The sequence below is a fragment of the Ctenopharyngodon idella genome, chromosome 22 (genome assembly GCF_019924925.1).
Source record: "Ctenopharyngodon idella isolate HZGC_01 chromosome 22, HZGC01, whole genome shotgun sequence".
NCBI classification, from domain to species: Eukaryota; Metazoa; Chordata; class Actinopteri; order Cypriniformes; family Xenocyprididae; genus Ctenopharyngodon; species Ctenopharyngodon idella.
Window position 1 is genome coordinate 26,527,392 of NC_067241.1, and position 22,741 is coordinate 26,550,132.

Below are 22,741 nucleotides of genomic sequence, written 5' to 3' on the forward strand. Positions count from 1 at the left end.
GAACCTCATAACTTCGATGCCCAGACGTCTTCAAACTGTTTTGAAAAGAAGAGATGCTACACCATGGTAAACATACCCCCGTCTCAACTATTTTGAGACCTGTAGCAGGCATCAAATTTGAAATGAGCTCATTTTGTGCATAAAATTGTAAAATTTCTCAGTTTAAACATTCGTTATGTTACCTATGTTCTATTGTGAATAAAATATTAGTTAATGTGATTTGAAAGTCTTTTAGTTTTCATTTTATTCAATTTTAAAAAAACGTTCCAACTTTTCCGGAATTCGGGTTGTAGAACCACACTTTACATAAAAATACAAATACTCATGAGATCACATTGGAAAAATGTGTTTTTTGAACATTCAAGCATGAAAACCTATTCTAGTAGACCCCAAAAACAAAATCAAGACTTTGTAAAAGGGCACAATATGACCTCTTTAAAAAAAAAAAATTCTATGCAATATCCTAACAACAGGATCTTCAAGATTTCTTGAAGCTATAAGGAGAAGATATAAGGTTCAACCCAAGGAAAATCTTGATGACATATCACCCGTCCTATTTGTCTGTGTAGATACATTTTCTCTCTCTGGGAGAAGGATCGCAGGGTCATTTGAGCCAAACACTCTCAGCTCAGAATAATAAACTGGAGGAAGAGGGCCCTCAGGGTAGCCAAAGAAAACAGCTCTCCGTTATGGATGAGCCATGAATGCATGAAGGAGTGTGCATGACGGATGTTAGGCACAAGAGTGAAAGGGCAAGCAAAGTTCAGCGACTCGAGGTACTGTGAGCTCAAACTTTTTAAGTGTTCATGAATGTATGCGATAATGCCTCTGTGCATAATGTTTTAAAGGAAGAGTTTTGTGTCTGTGTGTATTTGGGGTCCGAAGATGGTTTTTCTTTTGATTCATTGATATGTGTACTTATTTCTCCAACAGGAAATATTGGAATTCTAGTGTCTTACTCTCAACATGACCACAGTTTACACTGGACTGAACACAAACATTCCCCAAAAACAAACAGCAGAGAAAGAGAGAATTAAAGAGATCAGAGCAAATAAGAGATTACAGGAAAATATTTTGTCAATAGCCGACAGGTAAGGTTAAAGTCTTTACTGTATCCAATTTAAGGGCATTACAGAAGCTATTTGGAGAAAACATCTTTGAGTTGCCTAGAAGTGAGTGATTCATTTCAGGAGAGTGACATCTTTTATATTGCATTCTGTCACAGTTTGAGACACTAATAAATCCTGTCAGTCCCTGTAGCGTTCTCCTCACAAACTCATATGCCATAAAAACATACTTGACATGAGTACATAGACACAAATACTTAGCCAGGACATTGCAAATGGACAGTTGTAAGTTATACTTAGCATTTGTTCATGCATAGCTGTGGTTGTAACAAACCTCAAAGGGCAATAGAGTCTTCAAGTGCCTGCACCATGGACCCTTTCCACATTTCTGGGGTTTCTGCTGAGGTCATCATTGTTGGTTACCTCTAAGAAAAAAATAAATAAATAAATAAAATACAAATATATTTTTTTGCGTTTCCATTTGCTCCAATAAAAGAAAAAAAAAATTACAATAATATTTCTATGACTTAAGAGGGAAAAAATATTGAAAATATTGATTACTTTGGTCAGAAAAGAGAAAATGTCAAATTTGCTGTCACTCTGTCAGGGTTATGTTTAGTTTATCTGTGTTTTAGTTTTGGTTTTCCTTGTTTGACCTGCCTGTTTAATTTCCTTGTCTGTTTCCATGGTTTTTCATTAATTGATGTTGCTTGTTTCTTTGATTGGTTTGGTTTTGTATATATTGAGCTTCTTTTCTGTCAGTATTTGTTTCGTTTTTAGTTGGCTGTTCTGTTTTTTTTTTCTTCTAATTTTTTGTTTTTACCATCTGTGAGAGAGGAGGAGTCCTGCACACCTGCAGTGCACAATGCACCCGTTGCATCCACAGCCACCAGGCCAACGGATGTTAAGCCCGAGCCCACCGCAGACACGGAGCCTAAGCCCACCACAATGTCAGCGCCAGAGGTAATACCTGAGTTGAAGATCATCCCAGAGACCGAGCCCGACAATAAGTCTGACCAGGTGCCGGCAACAGTGTCCTTGCCAGTGGATATACTGGTGGAATACGAGGGAATGGAGTGGAGCCCTGTCCCTTCGACTGTGGCTGATGTAAGTGCACTGAACTAAGCACCCCTTAAATTGTTTAAGGACTATGAAGAGAGCACATTGCTTGTTTCTTCGCCCAGCAATATTTTATTGATGTCTTTGATGTTTCCGCCCTGCCTTCCACTCCCACCTCCTCTGCCTGTTCCGAGTTCCTGAGAATTCTGCCTGTTCCGCATTGTCCAAGAGGGCCGTTCCTGAGAAGTCTGTCTGTCCTGTATTGGCCAGCAAGGCTGTTAATTAAACCTCTGTCTCCACTGCCTCTCATCAGCAATTCATTTCCTCCTACGTTGCCTGCTCGGTGCTTCGTGGACCTGCCTCAGGCTGATAGTTTGCCAGCTCGACCATGGACTGTCAACCTGTTTGCTCCACCTAGAACCTCCAAGCCTGTCACTCCACCTCGGGCCGTCGACCTGTCAGCTCCACCATGGCTCCTCGTCCCTCCGGCTTCACCTTGGTCAGTCATCGCTCTGACTCTGCCATGGATTTACGGGCCTTCGCCGTTGACTCATTCCTCTACCCCTTTGGCTCCACCAGGTTTCTCCTTCCCGACGGTTTCACCTCAGTCCTCAGGTGCACCAGCTCTGCCTCAGTCCTCTGGCACCCTGGCTTCACCTCAGCTGCTCATCCCCAGGGCTCTGCCTTGGTCTCCTGGACCTTCTTTTTTGCCTGGTCTTGTTACCTCTTTGCCTGCTCCTGGGTCTCCGTCACCATCAGCCTCATCTCAGTCTGTTGTCCATTGGTCTGCCTGCCAAGTCTCCACCATGGCTCCCCCCTCTATTGACTCTGCCTTGGGCTTTCGTCCTGGGATTCCTGCTGGGGGTTCTGCCCTGGCTCCTCCTACCGTGGACTCCTCCCTGGCTTCTGCCGCCATCGTCTCCTCCCTGGCTCCTCCTGTTATCTTCTCTGCCCTGGTTCCTGTGCTCATCCCTTGTGCCAGCACTGCATCCCCCACCTCAGCCCCCTCCCAACCTCTGTTGGACTCTTTGTAAAGTATGTTTGTTAAAGGATTAGTTCACTTTAAAATGAAAATTACCCCAAGATTTTCTCACCCTCAAGCCATCCTAGGTGTATTTGATTTTCTTCTTTCTGATGAACACAATTGGAGTAATATTATCTGTTGGACTCTTTGTAAAGTATGTTTGTTAATAATTGCTTGTTTCTTTGATTGGTTTGATTTTGTATATATTGAGCTTCTTTTCTGTCAGTCTTTGTTCCATCTCCATTGCATTTTTAGTTGTCTGTTCTTATTTTTGGAAGCCCAGTATCCTGGGAACCTTTGTTTTATGTTAAGTTTGAGAATAAATCATAACTGCTGCAAATAGATCCTGCTCTATCTCGTCTCTGCATCAGCCAACTGTGGCACACTCCCTCTGCCGTTGTAAAAACTCGTGCAACAATGTTAACTAGTTTTCTGTAATTTAATGGCAAGGTAATATACCCCAAAGTATAGAGCCTGAAATGTACATACTTTCTTTTTTTAATGAACATAAAGAAAACATGACTTGCTGGATTTATGATGTCAATAACTGTGGAAATGCATCATCACAGTCTGTGAAAAGGGTCCATTAAAGCAGACTCAGTTTCCTAGCTTTCATCATATAAAATATATATTACTTTCAATACAATGTTTCCATCTCTTGTGTGAGAGCACAAGAAAGAAGTAGATGTACTTACTGTGAAAAAGCAATACTGTGTGTGGTTGGATGTGCTTTCTTCACTGAAGGAAACTTCCTTTCAATGGGCCGTCTCTCCCAATTAACTACAAAAGCCAAAGATAACACTTGAGAGTGCTGCTTTTGGCCTGTCCTCCATCCGTGTACTGAACTGATTTCCACAGGATAAGTCATCAGATATTGTTAAGTGATCTTTAAAATAATAATTGGTTGATCATTGACATATTTTTATGCCCTTAGGATTATATTAAGTCAACTAAACAGAGGACTGCACAAGTTTTCTAAGGAAATACATACCTCCTTTTTACCCAAATATTAGTATTTGATACTAATAAAGTTTACACATACATTTTTGAATGTTTAGATATGCTGCTGTGCACATATTGAAAGCATCTAAAATGTATTTGTTTTTATTATATTTGCATTAAATATATTTGTACAGGTACATGTTTCTATCATATTGATATTATAATGTCAAATTAGGCAAATGTGTTAAATATATATGGTGACACTGAATATACACTACTGTTCAAAAGTTTGGGGTCGGTAAAATGTCTAAAATGTTTTTTAAATGAATGTATTCTCACCAAGCAGCATTTATAAAACAGTAAACAGTAATATTGTGAAATATGTTATTAGAATTTAAATCATAGCATCATTACTTCAGTCTTTAGTGTCACATGATCCTTCAGAAATCATTCTAATAGACTGATGTGATGCTCAAAAAAAAAACATTTCTTAATACTTTCAATGTTGAAAAGAGTTGTTCTGCTTAATATTTTTTGTGGAAACCATGATACTTTTTTCAGGATTCTTTGATTGAATAGAAAGTTCAAAATAACAGTATTTATTTGAAATACAATTCTTTTTTAACGTTATAAATGTGTTCACTGTCAATTTAATGCATCCTTGCTAAATGAAAGTTCAGTAGATGTATTTATTTATTTCAGTCATTTAAACGGTAGTGTATTTAATTGATGTCATTGATTAAATTAAATAAAATCAATCTATTAACTCCATTAATTTAACATTCTATGACTCTAAAAGAATCTGGAAACTTCAGAATACGTAAAGCTGTTCATATGTTAAATGCTTAAGTTTTAGATGATGTCAGTATGTTAATGATGTACGAATCAGTGTCTTGCACTAGAACCACACTTTATATATGAATGTGTGTGACTGAACATTTCTGAATAAAAAAAAAAGTTTATTTCAGAAAGACAAGACAAAAGTATGCCTATAGTACCTGTAACAAAAACAGTAATGGTGTGTCCATCAATTAAATGCCACGTGATGCACATTTTGTGACAGATTTGTTGTAGGCCCCCGCAGGGCCTCTTCTTTTCAAACAGGACATTGGTTGTAATGTTGTGCATCTGTGCATGATCACCCCACCTCACCATCTGAAGTGCTGTGGGAATGATGTATGACTAGGAGTAACACATTACCCAGCTGGGCTGTATTTTTCTGGAAGGTTTGGTGTTGACTCGTTCACTGTTCTGTTCTTTTGATATGTCACATTCTTTGTAAAGCTCAAAGGCTGACCCCCAACCTAGGAGAGCTTTGGGAAAGGTTTGTTTGCGTACTCATACATACTTTTGGAGAACTGGAGAATCTTTTGCATATTCAAAAAAAAAAACAGTGTTGATTTTGGTTGAAGAAGAAGATCTCCCTGATAAATGTATTCCATGGTGATCCATCTTTTCTGTCTGTTTCCATTAATCACTCCCTGTTCTCCTGGTTCTGTAATCAGCTGAGTCTCTACAGTCCAAGTTCTGCTGTTGTCTTCTCGCAAAAGTCTCCTGTCCCCGCAGTTCAAGCTTCAAGTCACGTTTCAGAGTACGAGTAGATGGGAAATTCAAAAGCTAACATTTACACAAAGAATACTGATAGAGGAATAGCAAAGAGAGAAAAAAAGAAAAGAGGTGCAGTTTAATCCAAGTCGGAAAGGACACGGCCCAAAAGGCAGGTTGTGTAAATGGTGTTGTGTTGGTGTTTATAGGTTACTGGCATACTGAAAGGTTACACGCTGCCATTTCCTTCTCCTTCTACAGCTTGACATTTCCTGACACCCTTGACCAACTGTCTATTAATTACGGTGACATTTCAGGCTAAACTGGCCGTCGAAAAATGCCAGAAGAATCTTAAGACATTTTACTGTTAAGGAGGATTTTTAGTTGCAGTGGTAACATCCATCTCCTCTCTGGTCAGGTCAGATGATCAGTGATTAGAGAATGAAGGTCATTATTGATCATCCATATGTAATTGCGGAAGCTTCTTGTATTGATGTAATCAGTGAATCTTGAGGGAATATTCCTGGTTTAGTACAAGTTAAGCTCTATTGACAGCATTTGTGGCATAATGTTTATTACCACAGAACAAAATTTCAACTGGTCCTTCGCTGTTTTTAAGAAAGCAACAATTGCAACACACTTTCATGCTGGAAGTACAGAAGTTAACAAGATTTTGTTAAAACACTTACATGAATTATTCAGTAAAACCCAGTTTATTATTTGATCTGTAAAGTCATCTAAATCATTGTTTTTGTGCTAGGAATACTTGTCTACAGAAGGCGGTCTGGCGGAAGATAGATATTTGACTTCATAACTTGTTTAAATATGGACATTTTTTTTTTATACAAACACATTGCTTTGCTTCAGAAGGCCTTTATTAACCCCCCAGAACCGTGTGGAGTACACATTTATGATGGATGGACGTGGATGGAAGCTTTTTCTTCAGCTCATACTTGTGGGTCCCGTTCACTGCCATTATAAAGCTCAGATGCGTCAGGATATTTATTAATATTTCTTCGATTATGTTCATCAGAAAGAAGAAAGTCATATACACCTAGGATGGCTTAAGGGTGAGTAAAGCTTGGGCTAATTTTCATTTGAAAGTGAACTAATCCTTTAATGTAGATTCAGACATACTACTCTGCTGGCATACTGTTTTTCACATATAGGGAAGTATTCGATTTCTCGAATACTCGGTGACAGTCACTCGCTGTCACTCTGATCACCTGCAGCTAATCACCTTCTTGTTTAGGCATGTATTTAAAGGAACACTCCACTTTTTTTGAAAATAGGCTCATTTTCCAACTCCCCTAGAGTTAAACAGTTGAGTTTTACCGTTTTCGAATCCATTCAGCCGATCTCCGGGTCTGGCGGTACCACTTTTAGCATAGCTTAGCATAGTTCATTGAATCTGATGAGACCGTTAGCATCTCGTTAAAAAATGACCAAAGAGTTTCAATATTTTTCCTATTTAAAACTTGACTCTTCTGTAGTTACATCATTTACTAAGACTGACGGAAAATTAAAAGTTGCGATTTTCTAGGCCAATATGACTAGGAACTATACTCTCATTCCGGCGTAATAATCAAGGAACTTTGCTGCCGTACCATGGGTGCAGCAGGTGCAATGATATTACGCAGCACCTGTGACCCCCTGCTTGCACAGGGAGCTTGCCTTGCAACCATGGAGACATTTGTGAGAGACGCTGCGTAATATCATTGTGCCTGCTGCACCCATGGTACGGCAGCAAAGTTCCTTTGACCCGGAGATTGGCTGAATGGATTCGAAAACTCAACTGTTTAACTTTAGGGGGATTGGAAAATGAGCCTATTCTCAAAAAAAGTGGAGTGTTCCTTTAAACTGTTCACTTGCAACCAGTCATTGTCTGACCTGTTTTCTGTGAATATAGTTTTGTTGACCTGTTTTCATGGAGAACCTGATGTCATAGAGTACATAGTGTACCTTCAAATGAGTGGCTAGTGTTCGTATCAGAAAAACTTTCTTGACGATAGCCAAATGTGGATCACTGAAATTTTGGACCCAGTTTACACCTGTATTTAACATTGTCCACATGTGACTGGATCACCAGAGACAGATGTTAATGGTAGGTGTAAACTGGGTCGAAGAGCTAATGAGGGTGAAGCTCTTTGATCAATAACAACAGCATTGGCTGGAGGACGTGTAGGACTTCAGTCTGTTCCTCCTATTGGTGTGAATTAAAAACATCATTTGCAATGGAAACAGATGTGTTGGAGACTGGTTTCAAAGAGGAAACAAATGCACAAATTTAGGGAATGTGCAAAAATAAATCAGATTTTCTTACTGTCTGTGTAACCCAGACCAGCTGAGGCTCCCCTGATACATCGGCCACGTGTTTGAGTCCTTAATATGGTTACTTTCACACACAGTTCAGTTATTTACGGACACTGTAAGTGATTTTTCAGTTTTATGGACGTTGCCATCTTTGGTCACTGTCGCTATGGTTGGTTACTGGTACGAGAATATGGCTTGACTCCCGTTGCATGTTCATACAGATAGTATTCCAGACACTACTGTGACTTTAAGCCATCTCTGTATTTTCATAAGAATAAAATATATTTATAATGCAATGTTAATCAGCATTAATTACAGTATAATACTACAAAATAATATATTGTCTGCCTCATTCTGTGATAAGCCACTTCAGCTTCCAAATGGAAGTTATTTTAAATGAAGTGAAGTGAGTTTGGAGTAAAAACATGTAATGTTTGGCATGTTTTGCTTTTCAAATGCACATCATAAGCGACTCAAGCGCTTGCAGACATGGAGCAGCATTCACTGAACCGATCGAGCCGTGCTGTTGTTGCCACCAGTTGTAATGGACAGATGAAGTATGAAGAAGATGAAAATAGCTAGCTACAGTCTGGGCCTTTTTTGGGGCAGTAGCTAGCCTAGGATTTGGGCCTGATTAACTCTTACCTGCCATTGACTGAATTTTCTGGCAATCCATGTTTTCACTTTTATACAATAGGGGGCACTATTACGCATCTTCTGAAAGAGTACAGAATCTCTGGATCAAAACACCGGTGAAGAAGAAGCAGAAACAAGCGATAGAAGAATTGCCTACATATGTAAGCTAACGCAATCAGACATTAAACAGCATATAAACAAAGTCCCTTTAAGACAAGTCATTTCATTCGGCGGCCATCTTTGAAATGCCTCTCAGGCATGCAAGTGCAGCTCCGATCTCTTTAAATGGGGAATCAAATTCTCCAAAGCTGTTCACCAAGCTTTCGATTAAATTTCATATTTAAAATCACCAATGAAATCTGACAACAACTGTCTTATAAATTTTGTTTCTAAATGCTCAAATCATGCCAAAAAAATTTATTTTTCAGGCTAGATCAAGCTAATGTGCATGCGCAGTCCGAAGCGTGCGTCTGACTGTTTCTATAGGTACCGGAGCTACTAACGGCTGCTGCAGTGATGTGATGACTTTACCATTCGTGATTGGCTCTTATTTAGAAGGCAGGACTTATTCCGCCATATTGCGCGATTCACTTTCTCCCATTCATAATAATATGAGTACACCATCTTTCTATATATAAAATCTTTGATATAAATCGAAACTGTCTAACATTACTGAATGAAATGTCGACCCAGGAAGAGGTATAGGACTGTGAAGCGGGTGTTGATGGAAACGATTTACTCCATCTATGTTTTGATTATCGTTCTGATGTCGTAGCAAATTTCTCAGCTTTTTGTTCAAAATGTTGCTTTTTTTTAAATAAAACTTACCCACATTGTTGATAAAAAGAGAATGCATGAAGCTAGAATAATTTTTTGTTTGTTTGTTTCTCGTTTAAAAGCAGAGGCTCTGTTCTTTCTTTTGATATATTGTATATTGTGATATATTGTATGCTATACATACAAAAAAAATATATATATATATTTTCTGGGGGCCATGAAATCTTTGTGAAAATTATCAAAAATGCTGCTGCTGGCTGGCAGCTTACAAAAAAAAAAAAAAAATGCTGGCAAGGAAAAATACAGAGGGATGTAAAACTTGACATATACTTAAGCAGAGCCATGCTAACACAGTTAAGGACCTTCAGTTTTATATGAAAATCCATTCAGCTTCATTTACAGTGCAGCTTCTTTGATGTGCATATTGATTTAAGTTTCACAAAAGATAACTTCCCATAGTATTTCACACAAGTGTTGTTTGCACAGGAAAACTAAAGGTCTTCTTGAAGAACATTAAAATAAGGGGTTTGATTGTATTTTCAGCAGCAAACCAGAGAACTGACATTCCTGCTGGGTTGCAAACAACTGTAAAGATAATATACATTAGGAAATATTGATCAAACTTTAGATTAGGGTCCAATTCTTGCTATTAACTAACTATTAACTACAACTTCTGCCTCAAACTCCTAATAACTGCTTATTAATAGTAAGGTAGATGTTAAGTTTAAGTATTAGTTAGGATTAAGGGAAGTAGAATATGGCCATGCAGAATGAGGCATTAATATGCGCTTAATAAGTACTAATAAACAGCCAATATCCTACTAATAAGCATGCTAATAAAAAAAATAGTTAATAGTGAGAATTGGACCCTAAACTAAAGTGTTACTGAAATATTTAGCCATTTATGCACATCATTAACCAACTGCATGAAGTTTATTAGAGCAAACAGTGTGCTAAAATAAGGTAAAGCTGCAGTGCTGATAATCATGTTTACAGTTCATTTAAATGTGATTGATGCTGCTAATTGGTTAATTCTCTGACATCCTACATTTCTTCTCCTCCAGAAATGAAGGCACTTAACCTATGTGACAAAGCAAATATATGTATAAACCTATAAATGCACCTTCTGTGATTAAATTAGTAATGAGTTGCAATGACAAAAACAACAATAATAAAAAAAAACATCTTGCTGTTTAGATAAATTAACATACAGTACAAGTTTTATTGTGCAATATGTTCATGTTATTATGTTATAATCAAACAATATCTAAAAAATGTGCAAAGTTGATGTATTTTAAAGGGATAGTTGTAATGATACTGCTCAGAGACACGAATGGTTAAGGATCCAAATGCAGTATTATTTAATCCACAATCATAATTAAAAAGCCAGACAAGGGTCAAAACACAGGTGAGCAATCCAAACAAAGATAAAGTCCAGGGCACTGGCAAAAAAAGAGAAATCCAGGGATAATACAGTGAAACCAAGAAAAACCAAGTCACGGGAGAAAACAAGATACGAAGGCTCAGAATTGCAATACAGACATACAAGACCTAGCGATGAGTGACTGAAAGAACCAGGTTTATATAGGCAGAAACAAACAAGGTAATGAACAACAGCTTAATGTAATCATTGCTGATAAGTCTGGGTAGTGGATTATGGGAAACGGAGTCCGTGATAGTGAGGCAGTAGTCCGGGATGGAGTGCCCTTGATAGCCACCAGAGGTGGTAATCATGACAATAGTTCACCTAGAACAGTGGTTCCTAAACTTTTAGAGTGGTGTACCCCCTCTCTCAGACTGCAATCACACTATTTTTAATTAGGAGACAATATTTGCCCCCTTAAATTGATTTTCAGGTGCATTTTTTTATCTTTATAAAATAATGTTTTGAATAAAACAATTTTCAATAGAGAAACATGCAATGATGGTAAAAACAAAGTGATACTTTTAAATATTAAACTAAATCCGGCAGTAGGTGGCATTAAGTCACTGTCTTAATGAGTTAGTCATCAAGTCATACATTCATTCAGTAATGAAGCAAGTGGCTGTATTTATGGTATTTATGAATGGGTCATTGAATCATTGACTCTCCCAATTTGTTCAAAGCCACAGATTTGTTCACTAACGAAACACCTTTGTGTGTTGCTTGGAGACTCACAACAGCTGTGGCTTTCGTTGGAACTATTATTGAATAGGGCAAACCTGTCAGGGAGTGGACAGAGGACCCAAACGCAAAGGTACAGAAAACAGAAAAGGTTTATTCAGGTTTATTCTGCCAAAGGCAGAAAGGATGAAGCAGGACGTAGAACTGGTAGTAACTCAGGAAGAGTCTTGGTAACTCAGGAAAAAGTCTCTTGTCCCACATAGCGTAGTTGAACTCACAGCAGACAGGTAGTAGCGAGCGGACAGCCCCGGCAGAGACACACAGCACCTCAGTCAGCATGTGTCGACAGGTACATGCAGGCAGCAGGGTACTGAACAGGAAAACAGGTGAGACACACTCGACATGACAGACTAGACACGACTCGTTGAACTGCAGAAAAACAGCAATAGTTCCGTGAGCATTAGGTGCCCAACAAAAAACTGGCAAAGAGTCCAGAAACAGGGTGATATTAAATAGCACAGGAGAGGAGAACAAAGAGGAACAGGTGCGATCGCAATCAGCAAGAGTGCCGATTGCGATTGTGAACAGGTGGACCAAGTGCAGGAACGAAACAGGGGAAAGAGAAATAGAAAGAGATAGTGAGAGAGAGAGAGAAACAGAAAACAAACCTAACTCATGACAGTACCCCCTCCGTGATGAGCGCCCCTAGGCGCTCTCAAGGAGGGGGACTGACGAGAGCGGAGGAAGTCCTCGATGAGCGAACGGTCCAGCATGTCCCGGGCCGGCACCCAGCTTCTCTCCTCCAGCCCGTAACCCTCCCAATCGACCAAATACTGATGACCCTGTCCCCGAGGTCGGACGTCCAACAGTCTTTTAACCCTATAGACGGGAGAGCCATCGACAAGGGCAGGGGGGGGAGAGGGGTTGGAGGGAGCACGAATGACTGGCTTAATGCACGAGACGTGAAATACAGGATGAACATGCCGCAGGGAGCGCGATAATCGAAGACGCACCGCCGTCGGACTGAGCACTTTAACAATAGGAAAAGGACCGATAAAACAAGGTGTCAATTTCCGAGAGGACACGGCGAGAGGCAGGTTACGTGTGGAAAGCCACACTTTCTGACCACAAACATACCTAGGGGCTCATGAACGACGGCGGTTGGCAGCACGATGGGTGCGTTCTTGGGCCAGACAAAGAGTTGTCTTTACCCTCTTCCAGGTATGCCGACAACGCAGAATAAAGGCCTGCACCGAGGGAACGGCAGCATCAGGCTCCTGAGAGGAGAATAGGGGAGGCTGATAGCCTAAACAACAAATGAATGAAGACAAACCAGTAGCCGTCGAGGGTAGAGAGTTTTGTGCATATTCGGCCCATGACAATTGTTCACTCCATGACGAGGGATTGCGGTCTGCCAGACAGCAAAGTAAGCGCCTGAGAATCTGGTTGGCCCGTTCGGCCTGGCCATTTGTCTGAGGATGAAATCCTGACAACAGGCTGACAGTCGCACCAACCTGCCAGCAGAATTCCCTCCAAAAATGTTAGACAAATTGTTGTCCTCTATCGGACACAACATCAGTAGGAAGGCCGTGAATTCTAAAAACATGATCAAAGACCAGACGCGCCGTCTCCTTAGCGGGAGGAAGCTTAGGAAGAGGAACAAAATGAACCACTTTCGAGAAACGATTAACAACCATAAGAACAGCCGTATTGCCACAGGACGGAGGAAGCCCCGTTATGAAATCCATAACAATATGGGACCAAGGGCGAGAAGAAATTGAGAGAGGTTGAAGCAGACCCGCGGGAGGTGAATTACTGGGCTTGGCTTGAGCAGACAGGACAAGCTGCCACAAAACGACGAATATCGCGAGCCATAGAAGGCCACCAAAAATGCTGATGAACATTAGCCAGGGTACCCCTCGCGCCCGGTTGAGCGGCAAGCTTAGAGGCGTGACCCCAGCGGAGAACGACGGAGCGAACGGACTCAGAAACAAACAATTTACCCTCCGGACACCCCTTAGGGGCCGTAACGTGAGCGAGTGCTCTCCTTACTGACTGCTCAACACCCCAGACGAGTGCCCCTTCCACACAACCCTGGTGCAAAATGGGCTGGGCAGAGGAACCCTCCTCTGAAGAACCGAACTGCCGAGATAGCACATCGTGTTTAAGGTTCTTGGAACCAGTCCTGAATGAAATAGTAAAATCAAAACGGGCAAAAAAAAAAAAAAAAAAAAAAAGTGACCAACGAGCCTGACGTAAATTCAGTCTCTTAGCTGAACGAATATATTCAACGTTTCTGTGGTCAGCCCACACAATAAACGGAAGAACAGCCCGTTCAAGCCAATGGCGCCACTCCCCCAGTGCCAACCGAATAGCCAAAAGTTTGCGGTCACCCACATCGTAATTACGTTCTGTGGGTGAATGCCGGTGAGAGAAGAACGCGCACGGATGGATCTTATTATCTTGAGACGAGCACTACGACAAAATTGCTCCCACCCCCACATCTGAAGCATCTACCTCCACAATAAATTGACTTTGGGGATTAGGGGTGCAAGATTTGGTGCGGAAGAAAACAGCTGCTTCAGACTGTGGGAACCATGGACGAACCAGACAAATGAATCATTCAGATGATTCTTTCAAAACACAATTCCAGAGGCCCAAATAAAACTTTGCAGGACCCAAGCTCAGAGAATCTGATTTTCGGCTCCAGTCCGTCTACAGAACAATCCCCTGCTAGGTACTTTTATGACACCCTTGCTTCCTGACTGAGGGAAAGGTGGCAAACTTTAAGCCATTTGTATAAACCAAATGGTCGAAAAGACAACACAATTTAAGCTACCAGAATATAAAGAGACAGAGACATTGCAGGCCTGTTTCTCTGAGTGACCTATGAATGACACAGAAAAACCCACAGAGACACAAATAAACTGTATCAAATTGTTCCAAACAATTTTAAACTGACTTATCAAAACATCTTTCAACTGCATAAATTGTGTTGCAAAAAATGTCTACAACTGCTACATGTGACCAGTTATGTTTTAGAACACCCACAACTCATGTAATTGTATTGTAACTATTGAATGGTTGAATGAAAGTATTTCTTGTTTGATATGTATTTAAATCTCTATTTTCCACTCAAATCATGGCTTGAATGAAATCTGTGTAAAATGTATCATATTCCATTTAATAGCAATTATGTCTAAACTGTACTGTCTGCTGAGATCGGGGTGGAGAAAAAGCCACCTTTGAAACAAGACAATACCTGATAGGTCAGAGCTCCTCAAAGAGGTGGGACAAACACCTAAGTTTAAATAGTCACATTACTAAGACAATAGAAGACTAGGACTAAAACTAAGATGAAGATGAAGACCAGGGAAGTAACTAATCCTTGAAAAAAGAAGAATATGGCTTAAGACAAAGGACAGACAAGCAGCTCACTCAAGCCATCCAATTTCTTACTCACTTTCCCTTTCTTTTACTTTAATTTTCTTTTCCGTTGAGAGTCTCGTGTTCTAAGTTAAGTAGTGCCGCAAAGTTCAGCCAACGACTCTTTTGCCGACTCAACTTCAAACTTCAGCCGCGAGAGACTCCATTGAATGACCAGCACAAAGGACCTGCAACAAACCGATTTGGAAATCCCTTTGCTCCAAGCCATGGACGCCAACAAGGGAATCCGCATTCAAAGGCAAACAAGCAAGTACCTCCATATCCTAAAGCTGAACTGGTGCATTAAATTACTGTGATTTATGGTTCGTTCAGGTCAGGTTTTATGAAACGCATATTTTTCTAGATATGCTCATCATTTCACTCTCTCTTAAAACTCTTTCTTTTTCACTTCCTTTCTTTCTGCAATGTGTATGAATGTTTGTGTGCGTGTGTGTGTGTTTGTTTATGTTAGATTAGTTTGTGTTAGAATAATCAATAAAGTCTCCTGTAGATTTTAAAAAGAGGTGTCTTGTGTTATGTGCTTGTAAATTTAATGTCTTAAACTGTTGGTCTTAAAGTTACCTTGCTAATGTTTTCACGATAGTTGAATATTCATATCTGCTACAAGAGCTTATTACGGCCCGAGCAAATGAACACTGGACGATTCAATTGCTCGGTCGTGAACTAAGTGACTCTTTATAATTCCCAATAAATAAATTAACTATATCATTCGAGCTGATTTGTTCCTACAGACGCTTGAATGCATGCTGGGCTGAGTCAGACCAGACAAAGCGGGACTTGACAGAAGTGAGACTCGTTAACGGGGCTGCAATCTGACTGAAATTATAGATAAACCGTCAATAGAACCCCAGAAATCATTGAAGGGCAACACGAGAGTCAGGAACGGGCCAATCAGTGATAGCCTGCACCTAGGCAGGATCCATTCTAATTCTGTTAGCAGACATGACAGAACCGAGAAATTCACAGACTCAGAGTGATATTCGCATTTCTCAGCCTTCCTTCTTCTACATGAAAAAGAACCCCGCTCTGGCGGGAGAAGAGGACTGGACAATAGTACCTGCCGCTAATGACTCAGACAAATACCTCTCAAGTGCTTCACACTCAGGCGCAGACAAGTAATATAATCACCCATGATAAGGGGTCATGCCGGGTTAAGGTCGATGCTACAATCGTAAGGACGATGGGGAGGGAAAGAAGTGGTCCGTGAATGACTGAACACAGTCCGCAGATCGTGATACTCCTCGGGTGATTTAGACAGATCAATAGACTCCTCCTGAAAAACAGGAACAGACGAGACAGCAGGAACAGCAGACACTAGACATTTGACATAACATGGTAAACTCCAAGATAAAATAGTCCCCTCTACCCAGTCTGGGGATTATGCAGTACTAACCATGGATGGCCCAAAACAATAGGAACCAAGGGGGAATGAAAAACAAAAAAAGAAACAGTCTCTTGGTGATTTCCAGAGATAGTGAAACTAACCGCTTTGGTGGCTCGATGAATATTAGACAGAACATGGCCATCCAGGGCAAAGGCAGTGGGAGGATCAGACAGTTCACATAGAGATATGTCATTTTCTATGGCCCACCTCTCATCCATAAAGTTCCCTTCAGAGTCAATAAGGACAGAACAGGTGAACGATGAACCTTGCCAGCGCACAACAGCCTTGTATATGGTGCGGGTCTTGAGCAGGGGGGAGATAGATATCGCGCTCGCCAGTACTCCCCTGACTACTGACGAGCCCTCGCTTTTACTGTACAGGTAGCAGCAAAATGACCAACACCGCTGCAGTACAGGCAAAGCCCCTCCTGGATGCGAAGTTGGCGCTCAGCAGAAGAAATTCAGACTCTTCCCACTTGCATGGGCTCAGGATCAGGAAAAGTGTGAATGGCAGAAGGATATCTCCGTTGCTCGTCACTGCTCTCCCGCATGCGGTGACGTAGATCAAAGCGCTTGTCAAGCTGGATCATAAGTTCCACCAGAAGATCGAGGCATGAGGGAATCTCTCAAGTGAAAATCTCGTCCTTGAGTTTGTTGCCCAACCCATCCAGAAAGCGTGCAGTAAGGGCCGGCTCATTCCACTCACAGGTAGCGGCTAAAGTCTGAAACTCAATCACAAAGTCAGCCGCAGAGCGCTTACCCTGGCGTAGAGCGGCGAGTTGACTAGAAACCTCTCAATCAAAGACAGAGCGATCAAACACTCTAATCATCTCCTCCTTCAAAGATGCAAACTGCTGACAGCACTCAGAATTAGCCTCCTAGACGGCAATTCCCCACTTGTGTGCTCGTCCAGTGAGAAGAGAAACCACAAAGGAAACCCTGGAGCGTTCTTCGGCATAGGTGGTCGGCTGAAGAAACAAAACAAGTTCGCATTGGGTCAAAATAGCCTGACATCCCGAGGGCTCAACCGAATAACAAGGGGGATTATTAATCCTGGGCTCAGAGGAGTTATGAGGTACGGACGAAATAGCTTGGTCCTGCCGGAGATGATGCAGCTGGCTCGTGAGATCAGTGACCTGGGCTGCCAGACTCTCCACAGCCTGTCTGGCGACGGAAAGCTCCTCCTCATGCTTGCCCAGCATAGCTCCCTGCATCTCGACCGCAGAGCGAATTGGCATCTCCCTTGCTGGGTCCATCTTGGCCAGCTTATTCTGTCAGGGAGTGGACAGAGGACCCAAACACAAAGGTACAGGACACAGAAAAGCTTTATTCAGTTCATTAAATAACTCAGGCAGTCTGCCATCCAAAGGCAGAAAGGACGAAGCAGGATGCAGAACTGGTAGTAACTCAGGAAAAGTCTTGGTAACACAGGAAAAAGTCTCTTGTCCCACATAGCGTAGTTGAACTCGCAGCAGACAGGTAGTAACGAGTGGACAGCCCTGGCAGAGACACACAGCACCTCGGTCAGCGTCCCGACAGGTACATGCAGGCAGCAGGGTACTAAACAGGAAAACAGGTGAGACACACTTGACAAGACAGACTAGACACAACTTAACTGACAGACTTCTTGAACTGCAGAAAAACAGCAATAGTTCCATGAGCATAACACATCCAACAATAAACTGGCAAAGAGTCCAGAAACAGGGCGGTATTAAATAGCACAGGAGAGGAGAACAAAGAGGAACAGGTGCGATCGCAATCAGAGAGCGCGCCAGTTGCGATTGCGAACAGGTGGACCAAGTGCAGGAATGAAACAGGGGAAAGAGAAAGGGAAAGAGAGATAGCGAGAGAGAGGGAGAGAGAGAGAAACAGAAAATAAACCTCATGACAAAACCATACTGACAATACTGTTAACTGTTGTATAAAATCAATGTCACATTTGCAATCGTGTGGATATTTGGGAAAATTTGCATTCTTGCTCGTAAAACATATCAACATTAAAAACAAGAACACAGGGTATGTTTTTGTATTAAAGAAAGTTTGAGTCTTAAATCGATCTCTATGCAGGCTCTATGTCTATGTTCTTCATGCTAGTATGTGCTAAAACCTCACTTTTACAAAGGTACATTGTCAAGAGCGACAGTAATGTAGAGTGATTTGCTGAAGCAGCATACTCTGCACGCAACCTATCATACAGTATGCACACTGCTTGTGTGGATGAAATCAGTTTTGACCGCAAATGATGAGGTAATTTGATTGGATGTCATGTATTTGACCTTTTATGGCACTATTTAGCCTGTTAGAAATACATGCTCGGTTTTAATGTTATTTTAAGGTGGGGTATAATTAAATGAACGGCAAAACTCATTTTGTTCGCTTATCACCTCACGTACTCCAGTTTGGGAACCACTGACCAATGAAAATTCTGTCATTCTGTCATGAATACGGCTCCCGCGGCTCCTCCTCCCGGCCGCCGGAGGGAGCCATCACCTGGGTTTTGAGCTACTTCCCTCTGGACTACATTACCCATAGGCCCTCATTCCTGGGACTGATTGCGCACACCTGCACTGCATCACACTCACACTATTTAATACGCACACACGCATCCATACACTGCGAAGTCTTGATTTGCCCCGGTGATCACTACTGAGCGGTTTTTTGTGGACTGTTACCCTGTTATTGTTTGGACTGTTTATCTCCTGTGAACCTCTGCCGCCTGCCCTGAACCTTGCTTGTTTCCTGGATTGTGTTTGCCTGCTGCCTGCTGTAAGACCCTGAATCTCTGCCGCCTGTCTCGACCTAAGCCTGTCCCTGTTTACGCTACTGTCTTGCCCTTGTCTGCTTTGTGCTTTGTTGTTACAATAAAGAAACTGCAAATGGATCCTCACGCCGTTGGCCCATCATTGTACATTCACTCATGAGGTTTCAGACCCTTAAGGCTTTCGTTCATCTTCAAAGCACAAGTAAACATATTTCATAAATCCTGAGAAATTTCTGTCCTTCTATTGAAAGTCCATTCACCAAAATTTTGACTCTTTAAAAATTTCATAAAGCCAAAAGAAGATTTAGAAGATTTAGGCTTTTATTCACATATAAACATTAACACACGTAGTGTAGAGCACAACAAATGTGCTAAGTGGAAATCAAACGTTCTGATGAACTAAACCTGATTAACTAGCTTTACAACAAAGATTTATGTTTTGTAAGTAAACGGCTAGGGTGAACAGTACCTAAACAGCATAAACCACCATTCATGCTGGTGTAATTTGGTCTTTTCAGCAAGTTAAACAATTTGATCTTGTTATAGGTTTTCATATTTGAACTGTAGATTTCCAGAAATGGAAAACAAAGACATTTTACACACTACATTGGCTAACTGAATATCTTTTAGGCAGTTTGAAAATGTATTTAACAATTTAAGCACATCTCATGTTACTGTGGTGAATGTTTCCCAAAACAGCCACTGAGTAAAATGTCAGCAAGGCAGGGCCTATTGTTCATCCTAATGAGTAGATGAAGGTTCACACACACACACGGTTCAGCTTGTCTGGAAAATTTCACTTTGAATGTTTGTTCACTCTTTTCAGCCCCTCTTTTACATTCACCTATACATTTCTGTGCTCTAGAGGGTTTTGTTTGATGGTTTTTAAAACACACGTAATTCCGCCTGCTCTTTCTCCCATTAATCTCCTCAGGGAATGATCTGATTAGCATCTCTGCTAATAACAAAGATGCTGTTGAACAAACCGGTCACATCTACACATGCAACCCTGACTGAAGGAAAATTAGATGCACTCTGGAGACAAAAGCCCCAAGCTGCAGCCCTTAAAGTTTATTAAATTCAGGAGGGAAAGGTAAAATAAATATATAAAACTAATTATCATGTTGCATAATATGGTAATTTTTGCAGTAGCGAGTCAATGCTATGGCACAACGGTTGGGTAGATGGCGCATAACACGTCCATGGACTTTTGTTTTCATTAACACAGTATTTTAGTTGAAAAAGTATATGAAAACACCACTCTTATGTAAAGTTTAGGTGCTCTGCCTTGGGGGGGGGGGGAGAGAGTGAATTCTCAAAGATATTATAGTTACCAGAGTGAGAGTGAGAGTGAATTCTCAAAGATATTATAGCTACCAGTTACTTTTTTTCCAGTTGGACTGTTGAATGAACGTTGTGTACTTTCATATGTTTTTAATAGTTGCTTGTGATGTCATATTTTCATATGTACACTTCATCGTATTGAATTTCATGGGATAAGCTTCACATTATACTGAATCTTCTCTTTTTCCAAAAACAATTTTCACTTGGACTATATGTAGCCAAATTTATCTTCTTTGGTCTGTCACTGGACTTTGAAAGTTCTAAAGCACAGCTAAAACTAATCCACCCTAATACAACTCCCAATTGGACTGTAATTGGATTGGAATATTTTGTTCGGGATGTGGAGCGAAAATTAAAAAATGATCAGAGGAATGAGGCATAGGGATGTGGATTGGGGAAAAGAGAGACAGTCTCATGCTTTCCGAACAAAAAGTTTATATTTAGAAGAAATATTGAGTTTAATTACCTGAATATCTTTGAGAGGTAAAGGCAGTTTAGACATTCTTTTTGATTATGTTCTGCTTCCAAAAACAACTCCTTAATATAGATGCATAGTCAGAATGCTATGAGAAAGACAGCCTGGATGCTCAAGCAGGAACATTTGTGACTTTGCCCATGAGAAAACCAACAAATTCCACACAATTCAGATAACTGCTTATTCCTGAGGCCAATTATACTCCTCTTTCTCGATCTGTCTCAGTCTCTGGAGATATTCGGTGGAGGGCCTTTCAGCTCTATTACACAGTGAAACGAATGAATGTATCCTCTGAGAGAGGCTGCTTTTACTTTCAGACCTGTCTCATAGGAACTGAGCCAGAACTCAGTAACTTCACCTCCAACCGTCCCACACTCAGGGTTACTAACAAACCTTGACCTTGATTTTATAACACATTCCCACGCTCGTTTCTCTAGCAATAGTCATGATTTGAAGTGATTTTGAATGAAAGGCCACTGCAGATTGGGTGTTGTTACACCACTTAAAGTCCTGAAGGACTTTAAAAAGCACTTCCACGGATTTAACTTTGGGGGAAATGGTTTTAGTGCCAGACATAGAGACATAGAGAATCAAGGGCTGAGACCTTGTTTAGTTTAGTCAAAGGTCTGTCTGTGTGACACTAAGTTGAAGATGATTGTTCTGTTGGAGTGCAACTGAGATGAGCTTCTGGTTGGATAGCTTTAAGACTAGACTGAGAGACAAAACAGAGTCAAGTCTGCTAAATGAATCATCACAGAAGTATTGAATAAGATCGAATGGAGGTGAACAGAAAAATCAATGAAGCTGATGTTAGAGAGAATAACAGAAGAAATTAAAGCTGCAAGCAGCGTTAAAAGGACCCTCGCACCTGGGGCCACCGCCACCCAGAGGCCTTAGGAAAACAGTGAATAGTGGGTGAATAATGCAAAGTCATTTTGACGTGCCACACTTATATATCTTACTTCCTGTTGGGTTTTCAGAGTTTGCACCTAGAGACTTTTTTGTAGGTACTGGGCTGTTACATGTGTCTACCAAATTTCATACCTGTACATGAAACGTAGCACGAAGGGCGCTTAATTGAAATTTTGTAGGTGGCGCTATCGAGCCATTTTACCACAAATAATTCTGAAACCCATATCAGACGTAACTTTTCACCACTTCTGACGCGTGTGCAAAGTTTCATGAGTTTTCAAGCATGATAAGGCCTTCAAAAATGCGATTCATTTCGGAGAAGAAGAATAATTGACTGAGCAATTACAATAGGGCCCTAATAATGTAATTTTCAGATAAGAGTGTGACCCAATACCAGGCTTTCTGCAGGTTACTTCATTATCTCAGTAGGCGGCGACCAATTCATTCGTTAAAAAATGCAAGAATTTAAAACAAAAACAAAAAAACGAAAGGAATGTTTTTATAAGTGAATCATTGAATAATTCACTCAAACGATTTGTTCAAAACACACTGATTAGTTTAAAAATGAAACAAGCGCATGTCTTTGAGTGAGTCGTTGAATCATTTACTCAAATGATTCATTCAAAACACACTGATTGACTGTCTTTTGGAGTGAGGGACTGAGTCATTCATTCAACTGATTCCTTCAAAAATGCTGATTCATTCAGAAATGAAAACAGTTAAATGTCTGTAAGAGTGATTGAGTGATTGACTCATTGATTCATCCGATTCCTTCTAAAAACTCTGATTCATTCAGAAATGAACAGTTGGCTGTCTTAAGGAGTGAGGTACTGAGTCATTCATTCAACCAATTCCTGCAAAAATGGTGATTCATTCAGAAATTAAACAAGTGACTGTCTTTATGAGTGAAGAATTGAATCATTCATTCATCTGATTTGTTCAAAACCACAGA